The sequence below is a fragment of the Eschrichtius robustus genome, chromosome 7 (assembly GCF_028021215.1).
Source record: "Eschrichtius robustus isolate mEscRob2 chromosome 7, mEscRob2.pri, whole genome shotgun sequence".
NCBI classification, from domain to species: domain Eukaryota; kingdom Metazoa; phylum Chordata; class Mammalia; order Artiodactyla; family Eschrichtiidae; genus Eschrichtius; species Eschrichtius robustus.
In genome coordinates this window covers 19,977,541-19,993,640 of record NC_090830.1, presented here as the reverse complement: position 1 = coordinate 19,993,640, position 16,100 = coordinate 19,977,541, and positions in this window count along the sequence as shown.

The window sequence follows — 16,100 nt, the reverse complement described above, 5'->3', positions numbered from 1 at the left end:
TTGCTTTCCGACTTACCTCATGTTTCATGATTATCTCCAGAGTCATTTGTGGTGCCTCAGAGAGCAATGGTTCATTGTTTTCCATGGCTAATATTCCATTGTGTACATGGACCACTTCTTCTTTATCCATTCACCTCTTGTTGGATATTTTGATTGCTTCACGGTCTTGGCTATTGTGAATAAGGCTGCACTGCAGCTTTTGCGGCCTGTGTCTTCTCGATTCTTGCCTTCTCAGGTGAGAGGTCCAATGGCGTGCCTGCTGGATTGAATGGTACCTCCATTTTTACTTTTAAACAAAGCTCCTTTCTATTCTCAATTTTGGCTGTTACCCTTTTACGTCTCAACAGCAGGTAGAGGGTTCACAGTTCTCTAAAACCCCTTCAGCATTTATTGTTCGTAGACTTTTTGCTGATGGTCAGTCGATTGGTGTAAGTTGAAAACTTTTTGTAGATTAGATTGCATGGGTCTAACACTCCCTGAGGTTGAGCTTTTATCCATTTTCCTTTTTTTTAAAAGAGCGTCAGTAAAACGTAACTCTTCATATTCTCTTCTTGAAACATTTGCCTGTTTTGAAATTTTTTGTCCATTCCCTACTTCAGCACAATTTTTTAGGGCAGGTGTCCTTACAGCCCTGAGTCCTTGTGAATGTTAAGTGACCATTAGCTGTGACTTTAAAGCTGCTCTTGCAGGAAACGGCCACAAGGTGGCAGCATTTCTCCTTTACCAAATTTGGTTACGAGGGAAACAGAGCCTTAATGGAAGTGGTGTTCTAGGTTGTATATTAGAATGGAATATGCCAGGAAAAAGCCCTTTAAGTTTATGTCTCATTACTTCTTGTTCATATTTGTAATTTACGTTTTATTTTTTATCCCAGCAAATTTGATTACGATGGTTTGTTTGCTCTAGGTGTGCAAGATGTGGCTCTTTCACACATATACAGGTATCTATTCTTCCTCGCATCCTTTTCTCATGTAGGTTATGACGGAATGTTGAGTAGTCTTCTCCTGGTCTTCCGTACGTCTTTGGTGGTTATATATTTCACATGGTTTGTATATCTCTGTTAACCCCAATATGGTAATGTATCCAATCCTCATCCCTTTCTATTTGGTGAACCATAAGTTTTTAAATGAATCTGCGATTGCCTCTCTTTGTGGAAATATCTTCATTGGTATCAATTTTTAAGTAACTCCTAAAAGTGATATGATAGGATATGTGTCTTTTGCTTTCTCACTTACTACAGGTGGCGTGATTACGTCTAGACTCATCTATGGTGCTGCAAATGGCATTGTTTCATTTTTTCACTAGCTCATATTCCATCTGTACAGGTAGCAGTTCTTCTTTGTCCGCCCATCTGTCGGTGGACTTTTTGGTTACTTCCGTATCTTGGCTATTGTAATACTATGCAATGCAGATTTGCATACCTGTGTCCTTCCAATTCTGTCTTCTTAGTTTATAGGTCCAGGAATAGGTCTGCTGGATCCTATGGTAGCTCAATATTTACCTTTTAAAGGCACCTCTATTCTGTTCTCTTTAGTGGCTCTTTCCAGGTTACGTCCCACATAAAGTTGAGGGTATGCATTTCTTCCCAGCACCTTCAGCATTTATTCTTTGTAGTTTTTGCTGATGGTTATTCTGAGTGGTGTGAGCTGATACCTCTTTGTGGTTGAATTTGCATGTGTCTCATAATGCGTTGAAATTGAGCTTTTAGACATGTCCTTTTTATTTTTCCAGCTATGATTAGAGCTTATTTCTTCAAAGTGTTTTCTTAAAGTATGTGTCACCATTTGAAATATTTTGGCCATTACCTCCCTCAAGACATTTTGAGGGCAAGTTTCATTTACAGTTCTGCAGTACTTGTTCCTATGAAATGACCATTAGCACGGGCTTTAAAGCTGCTTTTGCAGGTAACTGCCAGAGGGCAGCAGCCTTTCTATGTTCCCCACCCTGGTAACTAGGGAAAAGCCCTTGCGGCCTGTGGTGTTTCTCGGTTAAAAATTAGAGTGGAGTGTGCCTGGAGAAACCCACACAAGCTGATGTCTCCTTACTTTTGTTGGATTTTTAAATGTAATTTTTATTTTTTATTGGAGTAATTTTCCACTGTGTACGTGGACCACTTCTACTTTGTGCATTCCTCGGTTGATGGACATTTTCATTTCTTCCAAGTGTTGGCTATGGTAAATATTGTTGGAGTGCAGGATTGCCAGCCTGTGACTTTTTGATTCTCATTTTCTCAGGTGATAGGCCCAGCAGTGGGTGTGATTCATTGACTGGTAGCACCGTGTTTCCCCTTTCAAAGCACCTCCTTTGTGTTTTCATTAGTGGCTCTTACCACGTCCCCCTTAGAATCGAGGGTACGCATTTCTCCACAATCGCTTCAGCATTTATTGTTTGCAGCATTTATGCTAATGGCCCTACTGGCTGCTGTGAGCTGATAGGTTTTTGTAATTTGGGTTTGCATGTATTTGAAAATTCGTAAAACTCATTATTTTTCTCCGCCGTTTTCTTTTCTGTTACAAAAAGGAAACAAATGGGAGTACATTATAACTCTGGAAACTGTCTTCTTAGAAGGTTGCCCTCTTTTGAATTTTTTGGTCGATTTTCCACCCCAGAGTTTTTTTAGAGAGCAGGTGTCATTTCCCGAACTGCAAGTTTGGTGAATATTTATTGACCTTTAGAAATGGGTTTAAAGCTGCTGTTGTGGGAAGTGGCCTCAAGCAGGCAGCATTTCTCCATTCCCAAATCTGGTTTCTAGGGCAGCAGAGCCTTTCTGGAAGTCGTGTTCCTAGGTTGTAAATTACATTGGAATGTGCATGGAGAAACCCCCATAAGTTTATGTCTCATTATTTCTTCTTGGTTTTAAAAATTTTTTAATTGTGGTAAAGCTTAGAATATTGTTTGTCCTAGGTGTACACAATCTGGTTCATTTGTAGATTATATATGTCTATTCAAGTACAGATCCTCTTCCCATGTAAAATGTTACAGAATGTTCCGCAGACCTCCCTTGCTATATGGTCGGTCGTTTTGAGATATGTATATAATATGTCTTTGTATACATATAGTAACACTAATCTTAATTTATCCATTCCCCCCACCTTTCCTTTTAGATGAGCATAGTTTGTTTTCTAAGTCTGTGAGTGTCTTTCTCTGTGGAAATATGTTCATTTGTGTCAGTTATTAGATAACGCCTATAAGTGATATCATAGAATATAGGTCTTTTGCTTTCCGACTTACCTCATGTTTCATGATTATCTCCAGAGTCATTTGTGGTGCCTCAGAGAGCAATGGTTCATTGTTTTCCATGGCTAATATTCCATTGTGTACATGGACCACTTCTTCTTTATCCATTCACCTCTTGTTGGATATTTTGATTGCTTCACGGTCTTGGCTATTGTGAATAAGGCTGCACTGCAGCTTTTGCGGCCTGTGTCTTCTCGATTCTTGCCTTCTCAGGTGAGAGGTCCAATGGCGTGCCTGCTGGATTGAATGGTACCTCCATTTTTACTTTTAAACACAGCTCCTTTCTATTCTCAATTTTGGCTGTTACCCTTTTACGTCTCAACAGCAGGTAGAGGGTTCACAGTTCTCTAAAACCCCTTCAGCATTTATTGTTCGTAGACTTTTTGCTGATGGTCAGTCGATTGGTGTAAGTTGAAAACTTTTTGTAGATTAGATTGCATGGGTCTAACACTCCCTGAGGTTGAGCTTTTATCCATTTTCCTTTTTTTTAAAAGAGCGTCAGTAAAACGTAACTCTTCATATTCTCTTCTTGAAACATTTGCCTGTTTTGAAATTTTTTGTCCATTCCCTACTTCAGCACAATTTTTTAGGGCAGGTGTCCTTACAGCCCTGAGTCCTTGTGAATGTTAAGTGACCATTAGCTGTGACTTTAAAGCTGCTCTTGCAGGAAACGGCCACAAGGTGGCAGCATTTCTCCTTTACCAAATTTGGTTACTAGGGAAACAGAGCCTTAATGGAAGTGGTGTTCTATGTTGTAAATTAAAATGGAATGTGCCAGGAAAAAGCCCTTTAAGTTTATGTCTCATTACTTCTTGTTCATATTTGTAATTTACTTTTTATTTTTTATCCCAGCAAATTTGATTACAATGGTTTGTTTCTTCTTGGTGTGCAAGATGTGGTTCTTTCACACATATATGTGTATCTATTCTTCCTCGCATCCTTTTCCCATTTAGGTTATGACAGAATGTTGAGTATTCTTCTCCTGGTCTTCCGTACGCCTTTGGTGATTATATATTTCACATGGTATGTATATCTCTGTTAACCCCAATATGGTAATGTATCCAATCCTCATCCCTTTCTATTTGGTGAACCATAAGTTTTCAAATGAATCTGCGATTGCCTCTCTCTGTTGAAATATCTTCATTGGTATCAATTTTTAAGTAACTCCTAAAAGTGGTATGATAGGATATGTGTCTTTTGCTTTCTCACTTACTACAGGTGGCATGATTACGTCTAGACTCATCTATGGTGCTGCAAATGGCATTGTTTCATTTTTTTCAGTAGCGAATATTCCATCTGTACATGGAGGAGTTCTTCTTTGTCCATCCTTCTGTTGGTGGCCTTTTTGGTTACTTCCATATCTTGGCTATTGTAATACTGTGCAATGCAGATTTCCTGCCTCTGTCTTTCCAATTCTCTCCTCTTAGATTATAGGTCGAGGAGTGGGCCTGCTGGATCATATGGTAGCTCAATGTTTACCTTTTTAAGGCACCTCCATTCTGTTCTAGTTCGTGGCCCTTTCCAAGTTACGTCCCCCTTGAAGTTGAGGGTATGCATTTCTCTACAACACCTTCAGCATTTATTGTTTGTAGTTTTCTTGCTGGTGATTATTCTGACAAGTGTGATCTGATACCTCTTTGTGGTTGAATTCGCACGTGCCTCATAATCCATTGAAAATGAGCTTGAAGGCATGTCCTTTTTTATTTTTCAAGCTGTGATTACCCCTTAGTTCTTCAAAGTGTTCTCTTAAAGTATGTGTCACCTTTTGAAATATATTGGCCATTACCTCCCTCAAGACATTTTGAGGGCAGGTTTCATTTGCAGTTCTGCAGTACTTGTTCCTATGAAATGACCATTAGCACAGGCTTAAAGCTGTTTTTGCAGGTAACTGCCAGAGGGCAGCAGCCTTTCTATGTTCCCCACCCTGGTAACTCGGGAAAAGCCCTTGCACCCTGTGGTGTTTCTCGGTTATAAATTAGCGTGGAGTGTGCCTGGACAAACCCACACAAGCTGATGTCTCCTTACTTTCGTTGGATTTTTAAATGTAAGTTTTATTTTTTATTGGAGTAATTTTCCACTGTGTACGTGGACCACTTCTACTTTGTGCATTACTCGGTTGATGGACATTTTCATTGCTTCCAAGTGTTGGCTATGGTAAATATTGTTTTAGTGCAGGATTGCCAGCCTGTGACTTTTTGATTCTCATTTTCTCAGGTGATAGGCCAAGCAGTGGTTGTGATTGACTGACTGGTAGCACCGTGTTTCCCTTTTCAAAGCACCTTCTTTGTGTTTTCATTAGTGGCACTTACCACGTCCCCTTTAGAATCGAGGGTACACATTTCTCCACAATCGTTTCAGCATTTATTGTTTGCAGCATTTATGCTAATGGCCCTTCTGGCTGCTGTGAGCTGATAGGTTTTTGTAATTTGGGTTTGCATGTCTCTGAAAATTCCTAAAACTCATCATTTTTCTCCGCCGTTTTCTTTTCTGTTAAAAAAAGGAAACAGTTGGGAGTACAATATAACTCTTGATATGGTCTTCTTGGAAGGTTGCCCTCTTTTGAATTTTTTGGTCAATTTTCCACCCCAGAATTTTTTCAGAGAGCAGGTGTCATTTACCGAACTGCAAGTTTGGTGAATATTTAGTGACCTTTAGCAATGGGTTTAAAGCTGATTTGTGGGAAGTGGCCTCAAGCAGGCAGCATTTCTCCATTCCCAAATCTGGGTACTAGGGCAGCAGAGCCTTTCTGGAAGTCGTGTTCCTAGGTTGTAAATTACGTTGGAATGAGCATGGAGAAACGCCCCTAAGTTTATGTCTCATTATTTCTTCTTGGTATAATTTTTTTTTTTAAATTTGAGTAAAGCTTAGAATATTGTTTGTCCTAGGTGTACACAATCTGGTTCATTTGTAGATTATATATGTCTATTCAAGTACAGATCCTCTTCCCATGTAAAATGTTACAGAATGTTCCGCAGACCTCCCTTGCTATATGGTCGGTCTTTTTGAGATATGTATATAATATATGTTTGTATACATATAGTAACACTAATCTTAATTTATGCATTCCCCCCACCTTTCCTTTTAGATGAGCATAGTTTGTTTTCTAAGTCTGTGAGTGTCTTTCTCTGTGGAAATATGTTCATTTGTGTCAGTTATTAGATAACGCCTATAAGTGATATCATAGAATATAGGTCTTTTGCTTTTGGACTTACCTCATGTTTCGTGATTATCTCCAGACTCATTTGTGGTGCCTGAGAGAGCAATGGTTCATTGTTTTCCATGGCCAATATTCCATTGTGTACATGGACCACTTCTTCTTTATCCATTCACCTCTTGTTGGATATTTTGATTGCTTCACGGTCTTGGCTATTGTGAATAAGGCTGCACTGCAGCTTTTGCGGCCTGTTTCTTCTCGATTCTTGCCTTCTCAGGTGAGAGGTCCAATGGTGTGCCTGCTGGATTGAATGGTACCTCCATTTTTACTTTTAAACACAGCTCCTTTCTATTCTCATTATTGGCTGTTACCCTTTTACGTCTCAACAGCAGGTAGAGGGTTCACAGTTCTCTAAAACCCCTTCAGCATTTATTGTTCGTAGACTTTTTGCTGATGGTCAGTCGATTGGTGTAAGTTGAAAACTTTTTGTAGATTAGATTGCATGGGTCTAACACTCCCTGAGGTTGAGCTTTTATCCATTTTCCTTTTTTTTAAAAGAGCGTCAGTAAAACGTAACTCTTCGTATTCTCTTCTTGAAACATTTGCCTGTTTTGAAATTTTTTGTCCATTCCCTACTTCAGCACAATTTTTAGGGCAGGTGTCCTTACAGCCCTGAGTCCTTGTGAATGTTAAGTGACCATTAGCTGTGACTTTAAAGCTGCTCTTGCAGGAAACGGCCACAAGGTGGCAGCATTTCTCCTTTACCAAATTTGGTTACTAGGGAAACAGAGCCTTAATGGAAGTGGTGTTCTAGGTTGTATATTAGAATGGAATATGCCAGGAAAAAGCCCTTTAAGTTTATGTCTCATTACCTCTTGTTCATATTTGTAATTTACTTTTTATTTTTTATCCCAGCAAATTTGATTACAATGGTTTGTTTGCTCTAGGTGTGCAAGATGTGGTTCTTTCACACATATACAGGTATCTATTTTTCCTCGCATCCTTTTCCCATGTAGGTTATGGCCCAATGTTGAGTAGTCTTCTCCTGGTCTTCCGTATATCTTTGGTGGTTATATATTTCACATGGTTTCTATATCTCTGTTAACCCCAATATGGTAATGTATCCAATCCTCATCCCTTTCTATTTGGTGAACCATAAGTTTTTAAATGAATCTACGATTGCCTCTCAGAAGTGGTCCATGTACACAATGGAATATTAGCCATGGAAAACCTTGAAGCACTGCTCTTTGAGGCACCATAGATGAGCCTGGAGATAATCACAAAACATGAAGTAGGTCGGAAAGCCAAAGACCTATAGCCTATATTATCACTTATGGCATTATCTAATAACTGACACAGATGAACATATTTCCAAAGAGAAAGACACTCACAGGCTTAGAAAACAAACTATGCTCATCTAAAAGGAAAGGAGGGGGGAAATTGAGAAATGAAGATTAGTGTTACTATACATATACAAATACATATTATATCCATGTATCAAAAAGACCGAACATATAGCAAGGGAGGTCGACGGAACACTGTAATATTTTACATGGGAAGAGGATCCGTACATTCATAGACATACATAATGTACAAATGAACCAGATTGTGTACACCTAGGACAGACAATGTTCTAAACTTTACCGAGATTAAAAAAAAAATTTAAAAACCAAGAAGAAGTAATGAGACATAAACTTATGGGGATTTCTCCTGGCAAATTCCATTCTAATTTACAACCTAGGACAATGACTTCCAGAAAGGCTCTGCTGCCCTAGTACCCAGATTGGGGAATGGAGAAATGCTACCTCCTTGTGGCCGTTTCCCATAACAGCAGCTTTGAACCCACTGCAAAAGGTCACTAAATTTTCACCAACTCGCAGTTCTGTAAATGGCACCCGCCCTCCAGAAAATTTCTGCGGTCAAAAATCGACCAAAAAATTCAAAAGAGGGCAACCTTCGAAGAAGACAATTTCAAGAGCTATATTGTACTCACGTTTTTTTTCTTTTAAGAGAAAAGACAAAGGCGTAGGAATATGATGAATTTTAAAAATTTTAATGACATGCATACCCATATTACAAAACCTATCAGCTCAGAGCAGTCAGAATGGTCATTAGGAAAAATGCTGCTAAAAATAAATAGTGAAGGGAGTGTGGAGAAATGCGTACCCTCGGTTGTAAGGGGGGGGCATGTAAAGAGCCACTAATGAAAACACAATGTAGGCGCTTTGAACAGGGAAACATTGAGCTACCAGTCAATCAATCACAACCACTGCTTGGCCTATCACCTGAGAAAATGAGAATCAAAAAGTCACAGGCTGGCAAACCTGTACGCCAGCAAGATTTACCATAGTCAGCACTTGGAAGCAATGAAAATGTCCATCAACCGAGGAATGCACCAAGAAGAAGTGGTCCACGTACACAATGGAATATTACTCTAATAATAAATATAAATTAAATTTAAAAACAAACAAAAGCAAGGAGACATCAACATTTGTGGGTTTATCCGGGCACATTGCACTCTAGTTTATAACCGAAGAACACCACTGGCCGGTAGGTCTGTTTCCCTGGTACCATCATGGGGAACGTAGAAAGGCTGCCGCTCTCTGGCCGTTACCTGCTAAAGCAGGTTTAAAGCCTGAGCTAATGTTCACTTCATATGAACAAGTGCTGCAGGGCTGTAAATGAAACCTGCCCTCAAAATATCTTGAGGGAGATAATGGCCAAAATATTTCAAATGGTGACACATACTTTAAGAAAACACTTTGAAGAAATAAGCTCTAATCACAGCTGGAAAAATAAAAAGGACATGTCTAAAAGCTCAGTTTCAACGCATTATGAGACACATGCAAATTCAACCACAAAGAGGTATCAGCTCACACCACTCAGAATAACCATCAGCAAAAACTACAAAGAATAAATGCTGAAGGTGCTGGGAAGAAATGCATACCCTCAACTTTATGTGGGACGTAACCTGGAAAGAGCCACTAAAGAGAACAGAATAGAGGTGCCTTTAAAAGGTAAACATTGAGCTACCATAGCATCCAGCAGACCTATTCCTGCACCTATAAACTAAGAAGAAAGAATTGGAAGGACACAGGTACGCAAATCTGCATTGCATAGTATTCCCATAGCCAAGATATGGAAGTAACCAAAAAGTCCACCGACAGATGGGCGGACAAAGAAGAACTGCTACATGTACAGATGGAATATGAGCTTGTGAAAAAATGAAACAATGCCATTTGCAGCACCATAGATGAGTCTAGAAGTAATCACGCCACTTGGAGTAAGTGAGAAAGCGAAATACCCATATCCTATCATATCACATATAGGTGTTACCTAAAAAATGATACAAACAAAGATATTTCCACAGAGAAACACTATCATAGCTTCATTAAAAAAACTTATGGTTCACCAAATGGAAAGGTGTGAGATTGGATACATTACCATATTGAGGTTAACAGAGAGATACAAACACATGTGAAATATATAATCACCAAAGACCTACGCAATACCAAGAGGAGACTACTCAACATTGTGTCATAACCGACATGGGAAAAGGATCCGAAGAAGAATAGATATATGCATATGTGTGAAAGAACCACATCTTGCACACCTAGAACAAAGAAAACATTGTAATCAAGTTTGCTGTGATAAAAAATAAAAATTAAGTTAAAAATACCAACAAGAAGTAATGAGACATAAACTTAAAGGGCTTTTTCCTCGCACATTCCATTCTAATTTACAACCTAGAACACCACTTCCAGTAAGGCTCTGTTGCCCTAGTAACCAGATTTGGTAAAGGAGAAATGCTGCCGCCTTGTGGCCGATTCCCGCAAGAGCAGCTTTTAACCCACAGCTAATGGTCACTTACCATTCACAAGGACTCAGGGCTATAAAGGACACCTGCCCTAAAAAAGTGTGCTGAGGTAGGGAATGGATAAAAAAAAAATTCAAAACACGCAGGATTTTCAAGATAGTATAAAGAGGTAAGTTTTACTCACTCTCTTTTTAAAGAAAGGAAAATGGATAAAAGTTCCACCTCAGGAAGTATTAGACTCATGCAATCTAATCTACAAAAAGTTTTCAACTCACACCAGTCGACTGACCATTGGCAAAAAGTCTACAAACAATAAATGCTGAAGAGGTTTTAGAGAACTGTGTATCCTCTAGCTGCTGGTGAGATGTAAAAGGGTTAAACGCTAATAATGAGAACAGAAAGGAGCTGCGTTGAAAAGGAAAAACTGAGGTACCATTCAATCCAGCAGGCGCACCAATGGGCCTCTCACCTGAGAAGACCAGAATGAAGAAGACCCGGGTTGCAAAAGCTGCACTGCAGCCTTATTCACAATAGACAAGACAGTGAAGCAACCAAAATGTCCATCAACAGATGAAAGGATAAAGAAGAAGTGGTGGTCCATGTAGACAATGAATACTAGCCATGGAAAACAGTGAAACACTGCTCTTTGAGGCACCATAGATGATCTTGGAGATAATCACAGAACATGAGGTAAGTCGGAAAGCAAAAGTCCTATATCCTATGATATCACTTATAGGCGTTATCTAATAACGGACACAAATGAACATATTTCCACAAAGAAAGTCAATCACAGACTTATTTAAAAAAAAAACTATGCTTATCTAAAAGGAAAGGTGGGGGGGATGGATAAATGAAGATTAGCGTTACCATATGTATACAGATACATATTATATACATATATCAAAAAGACCGACCCTATAGCAAGGAAGGTTTACAGAACACTCTGTAATAATTTACAGGGGAAGAGGATCTCTACATAAATAGGTATATAGAATATGTAGATGAACCAGAGTGTGTACACCTTGGACAAGCAACATTCTAACCATTACCCCAATTGAAAAAATTAAAACAACGAACTAGGAGTAATGAGACATAAACTTATGGGGGGTTTTCCTGGCACATTCCATCCAAATTTACAACCTAGGCAAACGACTTCCAGAACGGCTCTGCTGCCCTAGTACCCAGATTTGGGAATGGAGAAATGCTGCATCCTTGTGGCCGTTTCCCACAACAGCAGCTTTAAACCCACTGCCAAAGGTCACTAAATATTCACCAATGGCAGTTCTGTGAATGGCACCTGCCCTCCAAAAAATACTGAGGTCGAAAATCGACCAAAAAATTCTAGAGTGCAACCTTCCAAAAAGAAAATTTGAAGAGGTATATTATACTCACACTTTTTTTCTTTTTTCTTTTAACAGAAAAGAAAAAGGCGTGGACAAATGATGAATTGTAGGAATTTTGACAGGCATGTAAACCCAAATTACAAAAACCTATCAGCTCACACCAGTCAGAATGGCCATCAACAAAAATCCTGCAAACAATATATGCTGACGTGATTGTGGAGAAATGCATCCCCTCGATTCTAAGGGGGACGTGGTAAGAGTCACTAATGAAAGGACAATTGAGGTGCCTTGAAAAGGTAAACGTTGAGCTACCATAGCAGTCAATCAATCATACCCACTGCTGGGTCTATCACCTGAGAAAATGAAAATCAATAATCACAGGCTGGCAATCCTGCACTCCAGCAATATTTACCATAGGCAACACTTGGAAGCAACGGACATGTCCATCAACAGAGGAATGCACCAAGAAGAAGTGGTCCATGTACACAATGGAATATTAGCCATGGAAAACCTTGAAGCACTGCTCTTTGAGGCACCATAGATGAGCCTGGAGATAATCACAAAACATGAAGTAGGTCGGAAAGCCAAAGACCTATAGCCTATATTATCACTTATGGCATTATCTAATAACTGACACAGATGAACATATTTCCATAGAGAAAGACACTCACAGGCTTAGAAAACAAACTATGCTCATCTAAAAGGAAAGGAGGGGGGAAATTGAGAAATGAAGATTAGTGTTACTATACATATACAAATACATATTATATCCATGTATCAAAAAGACCGAACATATAGCAAGGGAGGTCGACGGAACACTGTAATATTTTACATGGGAAGAGGATCCGTACATTCATAGACATACATAATGTACAAATGAACCAGATTGTGTACACCTAGGACAGACAATGTTCTAAACTTTACCCAGATTAAAAAAAAAATTTAAAAACCAAGAAGAAGTAATGAGACATAAACTTATGGGGATTTCTCCTGGCAAATTCCATTCTAATTTACAACCTAGGACAATGACTTCCAGAAAGGCTCTGCTGCCCTAGTACCCAGATTGGGGAATGGAGAAATGCTACCTCCTTGTGGCCGTTTCCCACAACAGCAGCTTTGAACCCAGTGCAAAAGGTCACTAAATTTTCACCAACTCGCAGTTCTGTAAATGGCACCCGCCCTCCAGAAAATTTCTGCGGTCAAAAATCGACCAAAAAATTCAAAAGAGGGCAACCTTCGAAGAAGACAATTTCAAGAGCTATATTGTACTCAAGTTTTTTTTTCTTTTAAGAGAAAAGACAAAGGCGTAGGAATATGATGAATTTTAAAAATTTTAATGACATGCATACCCATATTACAAAACCTATCAGCTCAGAGCAGTCAGAATGGTCATTAGGAAAAATGCTGCTAAAAATAAATAGTGAAGGGAGTGTGGAGAAATGCGTACCCTCGGTTGTAAGGGGGGGGCATGTAAAGAGCCACTAATGAAAACACAATGTAGGCGCTTTGAACAGGGAAACATTGAGCTACCAGTCAATCAATCACAACCACTGCTTGGCCTATCACCTGAGAAAATGAGAATCAAAAAGTCACAGGCTGGCAAACCTGTACGCCAGCAAGATTTACCATAGTCAGCACTTGGAAGCAATGAAAATGTCCATCAACCGAGGAATGCACCAAGAAGAAGTGGTCCACGTACACAATGGAATATTACTCTAATAATAAATATAAATTAAATTTAAAAACAAACAAAAGCAAGGAGACATCAACATTTGTGGGTTTATCCGGGCACATTGCACTCTGGTTTATAACCGAAGAACACCACTGGCCGGTAGGTCTGTTTCCCTGGTACCAGCATGGGGAACGTAGAAAGGCTGCCGCTCTCTGGCCGTTACCTGCTAAAGCAGGTTTAAAGCCTGAGCTAATGGTCACTTCATATGAACAAGTACTGCGGGGCTGTAAATGAAACCTGCCCTCAAAATATCTTGAGGGAGATAATGGCCAAAATATTTCAAATGGTGACACATACTTTAAGAAAACACTTTGAAGAAATAAGCTCTAATCACAGCTGGAAAAATAAAAAGGACATGTCTAAAAGCTCAATTTCAACGCATTATGAGACACATGCAAATTCAACCACAAAGAGGTATCAGCTCACACCACTCAGAATAACCATCAGCAAAAACTACAAAGAATAAATGCTGAAGGTGCTGGGAAGAAATGCATACCCTCAACTTTATGTGGGACGTAACCTGGAAAGAGCCACTAAAGAGAACAGAATAGAGGTGCCTTTAAAATGTAAACATTGAGCTACCATAGGATCCAGCAGACCTATTCCTGCACCTATAAACTAAGAAGACAGAATTGGAAGGACACAGGTACGCAAATCTGCATTGCATAGTATTCCCATAGCCAAGATATGGAAGTAACCAAAAAGTCCACTGACAGATGGGCGGACAAAGAAGAACTGCTACATGTACAGATGGAATATGAGCTTGTGAAAAAATGAAACAATGCCATTTGCAGCACCATAAATGAGTCTAGAAGTAATCACGCCACTTGGAGTAAGTGAGAAAGCGAAATACCCATATCCTATCATATCACATATAGGTGTTACCTAAAAAATGATACAAACAAAGATATTTCCACAGAGAAACACTATCATAGCTTCATTAAAAAAACTTATGGTTCACCAAATGGAAAGGTGTGAGGATTGGATACATTACCATATTGAGGTTAACAGAGAGATACAAACACATGTGAAATATATAATCACCAAAGACCTACGCAATACCAAGAGGAGACTACTCAACATTGTGTCATAACCGACATGGGAAAAGGATCCGAAGAAGAATAGATATATGCATATGTGTGAAAGAACCACATCTTGCACACCTAGAACAAAGAAAACATTGTAATCAAGTTTGCTGTGGTAAAAAATAAAAATTAAGTTAAAAATACCAACAAGAAGTAATGAGACATAAACTTAAAGGGCTTTTTCCTCGCACATTCCATTCTAATTTACAACCTAGAACACCACTTCCAGTAAGGCTCTGTTGCCCTAGTAACCAGATTTGGTAAAGGAGAAATGCTGCCGCCTTGTGGCCGATTCCCGCAAGAGCAGCTTTTAACCCACAGCTAATGGTCACTTACCATTCACAAGGACTCAGGGCTGTAAAGGACACCTGCCCTAAAAAAGTGTGCTGAGGTAGGGAATGGATAAAAAAAAATTCAAAACACGCAGGATTTTCAAGGTAGTATAAAGAGGTAAGTTTTACTCACTCTCTTTTTAAAGAAAGGAAAATGGATAAAAGTTCCACCTCAGGAAGTATTAGACTCATGCAATCTAATCTACAAAAAGTTTTCAACTCACACCAGTCGACTGACCATTGGCAAAAAGTCTACAAACAATAAATGCTGAAGAGGTTTTAGAGAACTGTGTATCCTCTAGCTGCTGGTGAGATGTAAAAGGGTTAAACGCTAATAATGAGAACAGAAAGGAGCTGCGTTGAAAAGGAAAAACTGAGGTACCATTCAATCCAGCAGGCGCACCAATGGGCCTCTCACCTGAGAAGACCAGAATGAAGAAGACCCGGGTTGCAAAAGCTGCACTGCAGCCTTATTCACAATAGACAAGACAGTGAAGCAACCAAAATGTCCATCAACAGATGAAAGGATAAAGAAGAAGTGGAGGTCCAAGTAGACAATGAATACTAGGCATGGAAAACAGTGAAACACTGCTCTTTGAGGCACCATAGATGATCTTGGAGATAATCACAGAACATGAGGTAAGTCGGAAAGCAAAAGTCCTATATCCTATGATATCACTTATAGGCGTTATCTAATAACGGACACAAATGAACATATTTCCACAAAGAAAGTCAATCACAGACTTATTTAAAAAAAAAAAAAAAACTATGCTTATCTAAAAGGAAAGGTGGGGGGGATGGATAAATGAAGATTAGCGTTACCATATGTATACAAATACATATTATATACATATATCAAAAAGACCGACCCTATAGCAAGGAAGGTTTACGGAACACTCTGTAATAATTTACAGGGGAAGAGGATCTCTACATAAATAGATATATAGAATATGTAGATGGACCAGAGTGTGTACACCTTGGACAAGCAACATTCTAACCATTACCCCAATTGAAAAAATTAAAACAACGAACTAGGAGTAATGAGACATAAACTTATGGGGGGTTTTCCTGGCACATTCCATCCAAATTTACAACCTAGGCAAACGACTTCCAGAACGGCTCTTCTGCCCTAGTACCCAGATTTGGGAATGGAGAAATGCTGCATCCTTGTGGCCGTTTCCCACAACAGCAGCTTTAAACCCACTGCCAAAGGTCACTAAATATTCACCAATGGCAGTTCTGTAAATGGCACCTGCCCTCCAAAAAATACTGAGGTCGAAAATCGACCAAAAAATTCTAGAGTGCAACCTTCTAAAAAGAAAATTTGAAGAGGTATATTATACTCACAGTTTTTTTCTTTTTTCTTTTAACAGAAAAGTAAAAGGCGTGGACAAATGATG